We start from the raw sequence: 7,500 nt of genomic DNA, 5'->3' as shown, positions 1-7,500 counted from the left end.
AGATATCCCAGTATCTGGGAACTATGCTTAACAGCATTAGCAACGCTCGAGGCTGTTCGATCAAGGAATGTTTCATTTACAATATATCATAAAGCAGAAACGATCTTTGATCGTCCTCGTACACATACACATTTGCCATGACGCTGAAGTTGGTTGATGTATCAAATAGGATGTATATTTAAAAGGGAACGACATGTGTCAGCGATATTTAAGGGCTTGAAGATTTCTGAGTTGTTAAAGTGTCAACGGTCGGAAATATAATAATGCCAGAGACATGAATGTTATGAATGTTGAAGAACTATATCTTTAAAACATTCTTAACATTGACTGCCGTAAGTCAAAGTATATAACATTTGACTGTCGGAGTTATAGCTACATAGAAAGAGTTCTGATAAGTCAAAGATGACTAGATCAAAAATCTAGCTGCCGATCCCCAAATGACAAATACCTAGAGGCCAATGGTTTAGATAGGAAATTTATTGATGCCAAGGAAAATAATATGCAGATATAACAGTATGTGGTTAAAAAGTTTGCTTCACGATCACGTGGTTTCCACTTCAATCGACTTATATTACACATTCAGCATCTTCTATTGTAACTTTATGTTGAACAGTATCCTGAATAAAATTTGGATAACCTGTAATTATAATTGGATGGGAGACTTCATAAGTCGTCCAGATTAACACCACCAGCTGGTTATAGGGTAAGGTATCTTTAGTGGAGTCAATTCTGTCGCAAGCAATTGGGCGAGGGATATAGTCAGAGCCGTAGTTTCTTCTATCTTTACTTCAACATGCCCAAGAATATTGGCACGTGTTTCCTACAGTCTTTAAGTAAATGATATACACTGGAAAGCTCTACATGCGAAGAATGAAAGATATATCTATCAAAGACATATTCCAAAGATATTGATGTCGAAAACAAAAATTTCAAAGGCATACCGGGTAAAGACATATATGTATGTATGTATGTATGTATGTATGTATGTATGTATGTATGATGTGAAACACATATATGTGAAAGATAAGGCATATACATGTCAAAAAGCATATATGTCAAAGATGTGACATACATATATCATAGTAATAATGCCTAAGATATACATGTCAAAGATATACATGTCTTTGGCACACTCATCAGACATTGGTTATCAAAGACGTATATGCTGAAAACATTGCCACAAAAAACATGTCAAAGACATAGATGGGAACTTCTTGGATTATGCATATACAACCATTACCTATATTTTTCTATCTTTAATCACCTTGTTTACGAAGCTTGTAGCTTCGTAACGCCGTAGCTTGTATTGCAGGTTTTGAAGTCTATCGGAAATCTATTGAGATAAACTAAAAAAGGGAATAGATGGTAGAGATATTGACATGAAAGACATGCTTATGAAAGACATCGATGTCAAAAGACATACATACATGTCAAAAATATGCAAATTGGTGACACCGATGCGTTTGATACGATTTGTATTTGACATCTTAATTATGTCATTAATCTCAATGTCACGGACGTAGATGTTGAAATACACATGAAGAGCATTGGTGGCAAGAATGCAGGTGTCAAAATATAAATGTTCAATGAAGTTGATGTCAATAACGTGAATGTGATATATATATATATATATATATATATATATATATATATATGTATGTATGTATGTATGTATCATAAATAAAAAGAAGAGATATACGATGGATAAAATTTATTTTACCATTGGATATCCGTAACCAACTACAATTGTTTCGTAGATTCCTCTCTTTATTTATAATATATACACTCACTTCTAATGTTTTTCTATTGTATCGAACTCTACATTCTATGTGATTTAATAGCGTGATGCATCAAGGAGTTTTTGTTTATGAATACCACCGGATTAGTAAAATCCATATATTGTGTATTGAATATATATATATTGGCAATATATTTATGTGCGTATGTAGGTGTGTATGTATGTGTGTCTGTGTGTGTGTGATAGAGACGTAGTTATAAAAACATAGATATCAGAGACGTAAATATCAAATACATAAGTGGCCAAAGATATGGATGTCATTAGTTTGAAACTAATAAAACATACTTAATCAACTGATTTAGATAACAGATGCAAAGGTATATAGATGTGTTAGATAACAGGAGGTAAAGACTCTAGAAGTCATGGATAACAGAGGTCAACATAAATACATGTCATGGATGAAAGAGATCGAAGTGAATATATGTCATAACTAACAGAGGTCAAGATATAATGATATGAATAACAGTGGTGAAAGTACAAGCTGGCATTACTGTTGTCTATTGAGTCCTAAGTGATCTCTAAGCAAGCAGACCTATGACCAAAGGCATTCCGTCCGTGACCATCATACATTTTCCCTCGATTTCTTTATTATTCAATGCATTCTTTTTAAAGAAACAGCGAGAAATTTGGTGGATAGTTTTAGCTGGTCGTGTGACCGAATAGAATCTTCTCATTTAGCAGCTATTAACCCAGGTCACACCTATTTTCAAAAACTTTTCAGCCATGACTTTCTCCTCTGTTTTGTTTTACAGACACAGCATCTAGAATCCCATTATCCAAATCGCCCTTTGGAAGATTTGGCTGCTAATTTTTGTAGAGCAATCGCCCACACAGAAGCTCTCATGGTGGAGAACTGATATTAGTTTAGATGCTAAGGGCACGCGTGTTGATGTTAAGTTTGATCATGATATGTCAAAGTTGTTGCTGTCAAAGTTGAACAAGTCAAAGACATCGAATATATTGCTGTTGTGTATATAATAACAATAGAATTACTGTGTCAGGGACTGTAATATTAAGAGGCAGTGAATTGGCAGATTTGAGCAAGTGTCAGACAAAATGCTTTGCAGTATTTGTTCGGTATGCTTGCAATATTTGTTTTTTTTTTACGTTCAGACTTCAAATCTCGCCAAGTTAAAAGTTTACTTCCCGTCGTTCCAGTGTCAACAAAGTACCAGCCTAGGATGCTAGATTGGCAGAATTGTCAGAGAGAGTCGGATTTTGTTTCGGTTCACTACGTTTTGAGTTCGTATCGTGCCAAAGTCAATTTTTGCCTTTCGTTCTTCCAGAGTCGATAAAATAAAATACCGGTCGAAGTACCAGTTACTAGTGTGAATCTCTCTTTCTCTCCCTCCTCCTCTCTTCTCCCCTCTCTCTTCTAGTCGTTATGTCTTTGAGGTTCAGCCGGGGTCAAGAGTGCGAAGGTCAGGAGCAACTAGACAACCACGAAAAAAACAGGAGTAAAGCCATGATTCATGCTACTATCAAATTCTGTTCGACTGTGAGAGACGGCTGAGTTAAATGAAGTGTGTTCTTAAATGGCTAAAATGAATATCCCACGCTGTAATTGTTATATAATAACAATGTTTAGCTATCAACATAATTGTTGATAGAGCATATCTATGATCAGTAATGGCCATCCCATTTTTCAGTCATAGTATACTGCAGATTACATTAACCAACATGTCCTTTTTTAAGATACCTGTAACTGAGTTGAAGGAAATTTGGCTTTTATTTCTTTCAGTTCCGGAGACCGATAAGTGTCCTTCTTTGGCTCGCTTTCAAATATAATTAACTCCAGGTGAGCCATCAGTGAACAAATATATGATTACAGGCATTCCAGCCATGACCGTCTCATCTTCTCAGAAGTTGTTTCTCAAACTATATAATCCAATATGACATTTTTTGTTTTCACTTTGTATAAGACGTAGGGTGTAACTTGAGAGAAATTTTGCTGCTATTTCTAGCCGGTCCAGGAGCCGCCTCTTTGTCAAAGATGCAATTGTAGGAGCCGCCTCTTTGTCAAAGGTGCAATTGCTAAGATCAGGGGCGTCAAAGTACCTAAATGTCAGAAGCCAGTTAGAATAGTTGACAAGTACTCTGTTGCTTCAAATAATTAAAGTGTAGGGAAACTATGAAGAGAGAACACGGAGCACTGGACAAAAGAGATGTTCTGTTGCCTATCTGAGAAGATCCTTATCTTAAATTTATCTCAAGAGCTTCAAAAGTACAGAACACAAAGATCAAAACTGTAACTATAAAGAATATTGGTAAAAAGGCATAATTGTCAAAAGTATGCCAGTCATGGGGGGAAATCCTTTCCTAAAGTTCTGGTTGTCAAGGTACGTTGATGTAAGTAGCAGTATCGTCTTTTTCTGTCTCTCAGAAAAATGAAGTTATCTGGAAAAAAGAAATAAAGAGTGATTAGTTTTATGTATGCATGTATGTATGTATGTATGTATGTATGTATGTATGTATGTATGTGTGTGTGTGTGTGTGTGTGTGTGTGTGTGTGTGTGTGTGTGTGTGTGTGTGTGTGTGTGTGTGTGTGTATTAGAAGCTGAAAACTTCGGTAAAAGTTACTCCAAGTTTCATGTTTGTGATCTTCAGAAAATTGAAAACGGGAAACCGCCAATAAGAATTTGCAGATATAAGACGACTCTACATTTAGTATTCAATGTTATCTTTCCTTCTTGTTTGCACAATGTTTTGTGCTGAAGCATGCATACACACTTACCAGTGTGAATAAACATCTGATATCGTGTGAGTGTGCGTGTGTTTGTGTATACATGCATGTAGTGTGTGTGTGAAGTGTATATATAGACAAATCATGATTCACACACACACACACACACATACATATTTGCACATACTCGCCTGCATATAGGCACACACACATTCTCAGACGTACAAAAGTAGCAATACCTACACACACACATACGCACAGGCACACACACAAACACACACACAAACGCACACACACATACATATGTACACATTATGCTGATTAGACAAGTTAGACACCTTCTTTGATGTATAGTTCCATAAATTTATATGTGTAGATTATATAGTTGATGAACATTACGTTTAGGTTAATTTCAATACATCTCTGAAAACTAATGATAGTTACTGATTAGCAACGTGACCACAGTGTGTTTGCGTATACATACATACATACATACATACATATATATATATGCTTACGTATATACATCTTTCCATCCATCTATCCATCTATCCATCCACCTATCCATCCATCCAGCCGTATGTATGTATGTATGTATGTATGTATGTATGTTCTGTTATATATCATTATGTTGTTATTACTTGTAGCCTGTGCTACGTATTAATTTGCTGTAGCTGTCTGCTTGGGATTGTCAAGAAGTTACGGTGATGTAATGTATAATGAACCATAATATTCATAAATGTGTTTGCACAAGGCTTCCCGTAATAATATTTTATACTGTTTGGTTCCGAAAATAAAATCACTGGAAATAGGAAAATAGGAAAATTAATGGAGTTTGCTATGTGTTCTGTGTAATTGCAATGAATAAATGATATATTTATGTGAAATATCTGGCATTATATTGGATCACTGGTCATCATTTACACACACACACACAGATACATTCACATACATAGGTATCAAACTATATATATATATATATATATATATATGTGTGTGTGTGTGTGTGTGTGTGTGTGTGTGTGTGTGTGTGTGTGTGTGTGTTATATGATATATACAACGCTGGATGTTTTGATATATAGAAATCGTTTTGACACAAAGTGCCGAATATTGCAACAATATTGTCATAATATAGGTATGAAAAATTATGTGCATTATATATTTATACAATATTGTATTTAGACAGTTTTGGAGCTGCAACCCCGCAATATTTAAAAAAAAATTCCAGTTTCTCAGAAAATCGGCCTACTGTTGCTCTCTAGTGCATTTCAATATGTAACTGGATACGCATATATATATATATATATATATATATATATATGTGTGTGTGTGTGTGTGTGTGTGTGTGTGTGTGTGTGTGTATGTGTGTGTGTGTGTGTGTGTGCGCGTGTGTGTGTTTGTGTGTGTGTGTGTATTTATGTATGCATATATGCACGCATGCATTCATGTATGTATGCATATGTAGCGATGCCAAGAATCGAAACCTTAGAGTTTAAGTAAGCAAGATCAGACCACACTTGGGTCAGGAGACGTGTTCTGGGTATTTACCAATCAACTTGCTGGAATATCACCCCATATTAGAGAATGTTCTATTTTGTTCCAGTGTATCCCGCGCTGTTTTGGTTATTTAAGCAACAATGTGCGTAAACAGAAGAGAGTGGTGCATTTCAGAAGAAACCCTTTAAATCGACAAGTTTCCTTGGCTGAAGCTCAGCTCCGAGTTAAGGGATCTTTTAACTATGATGTACAGGGCATTATTCTCTCCTCAAACGCGAAGCTAATCGCTATGCCCTATGCACTACTGACAACAATGTAAGAATGTAAATACCATAATATACTTCTATAGCAATAAATGTTAATCTAACAACGATGGCGCGCGCACACACACATTCACACACATACACATATATGCACATAAGAACACAAATATTGACTGTGTAAGAAAGAAAACAAAGCGCAAATTTGGTTCAATCCTGCCTTATCACCAACATAGTTAGGAATTTCCTGTCCTTGTTCAATAAACATTTTTCGATCATATATAAATATCACAATCTCTTTAAACAGAACGTCAAGATTAGTTATAGTTGCCTTGATATCATAGTTTAGAAATTCTCACATGTCAGTCTAAGAAACACACTTATCATCTCCAACCTCAGTAACCTGTTCTTAACAGTAGAGTCACCCATAACTGTTCACTTAGAAGGAATCCTGACCCTCTTAAGCTTGAATACAGAAAATAAATTAAATATCGCTGATGGTACCGAATGAAATTACACAATATTCCATGAGAGCACTAAGTAATGTATATTTAGCTCCGATGTAGAAACAATTCCACCTATCCGTCTCGGTATGTCTGGTATATAAAAGATCAAAAATACCCTACAATATGTAGATACAGAAATGCAATGTGGAAAGTTGATGTGCATTATGTCTAAACGAGAAAATCCGAGAAGATACATATGTTAACAATTTAGTATTTATACACATTACTGCTAAGTACTTTTACCCCGTATTTTATTTATAGTGAACTGCAGAAATGAGCGATGATGGGAATACCATGAGGGATCTGTCTTTCATGTCAGTTCGCTTCATCTGTTTTTCCGGTCTCTGCTGCTGAACAGAGAATAACCACTCCGAAATGCGTGCATCCCACATTCCGTAGACAATAGTGTATTTACACCTATTGGCCTACAACAAAAAAATTTTTCCTAGACAAAATACAGTGAATGGCTTTCTTACGGGTTCTAACATGCTTCAAGTATATTTGAGTTGGTAACCAGTATATATACATATGTGTGTGTGTGTGTGTGTATGTTGTAATGAATAATTTCAATATTTTGAGAGAATATGAATAAATAAATTTTGGGAAGGAAGTAAATTATATTGTAATTCTGGATACATTTTTTAGAATTCTGTAAGAAACACGAACGTCTAGGGTTGTTGGAATGAAAGAAGGAATGGATATATTGTGAGTAATTTTAAAGGACGTGGTTGGTGATAGAATAACAATATTAATCGT

At 35.3% G+C, this 7,500-nt stretch overlaps 1 protein-coding gene across 1 annotated transcript in view; it reads right to left on the bottom strand.

The window, feature by feature from the left end:
- Positions 1 to 459: 459 nt before the first annotated feature.
- The window catches only part of LOC106870717 (U24-ctenitoxin-Pn1a), a 220,466-nt gene continuing 213,425 nt past the window's right edge, over positions 460 to 7,500 (bottom strand). Inside the window, exon 6 of the mRNA XM_014916885.3 lies at positions 460 to 4,195. The gene's annotated coding sequence lies outside the window, so the exon portion shown is untranslated. The remainder of the gene's footprint in view (positions 4,196 to 7,500) is intronic.

This window comes from Octopus bimaculoides, chromosome 16, assembly GCF_046866305.1.
Source record: "Octopus bimaculoides isolate indiv1 chromosome 16, ASM4686630v1, whole genome shotgun sequence".
Classification (NCBI taxonomy): domain Eukaryota; kingdom Metazoa; phylum Mollusca; class Cephalopoda; order Octopoda; family Octopodidae; genus Octopus; species Octopus bimaculoides.
The sequence above is the reverse complement of the archived record's forward strand: the minus strand, read 5'-3'. Positions and strand labels throughout refer to the sequence as shown.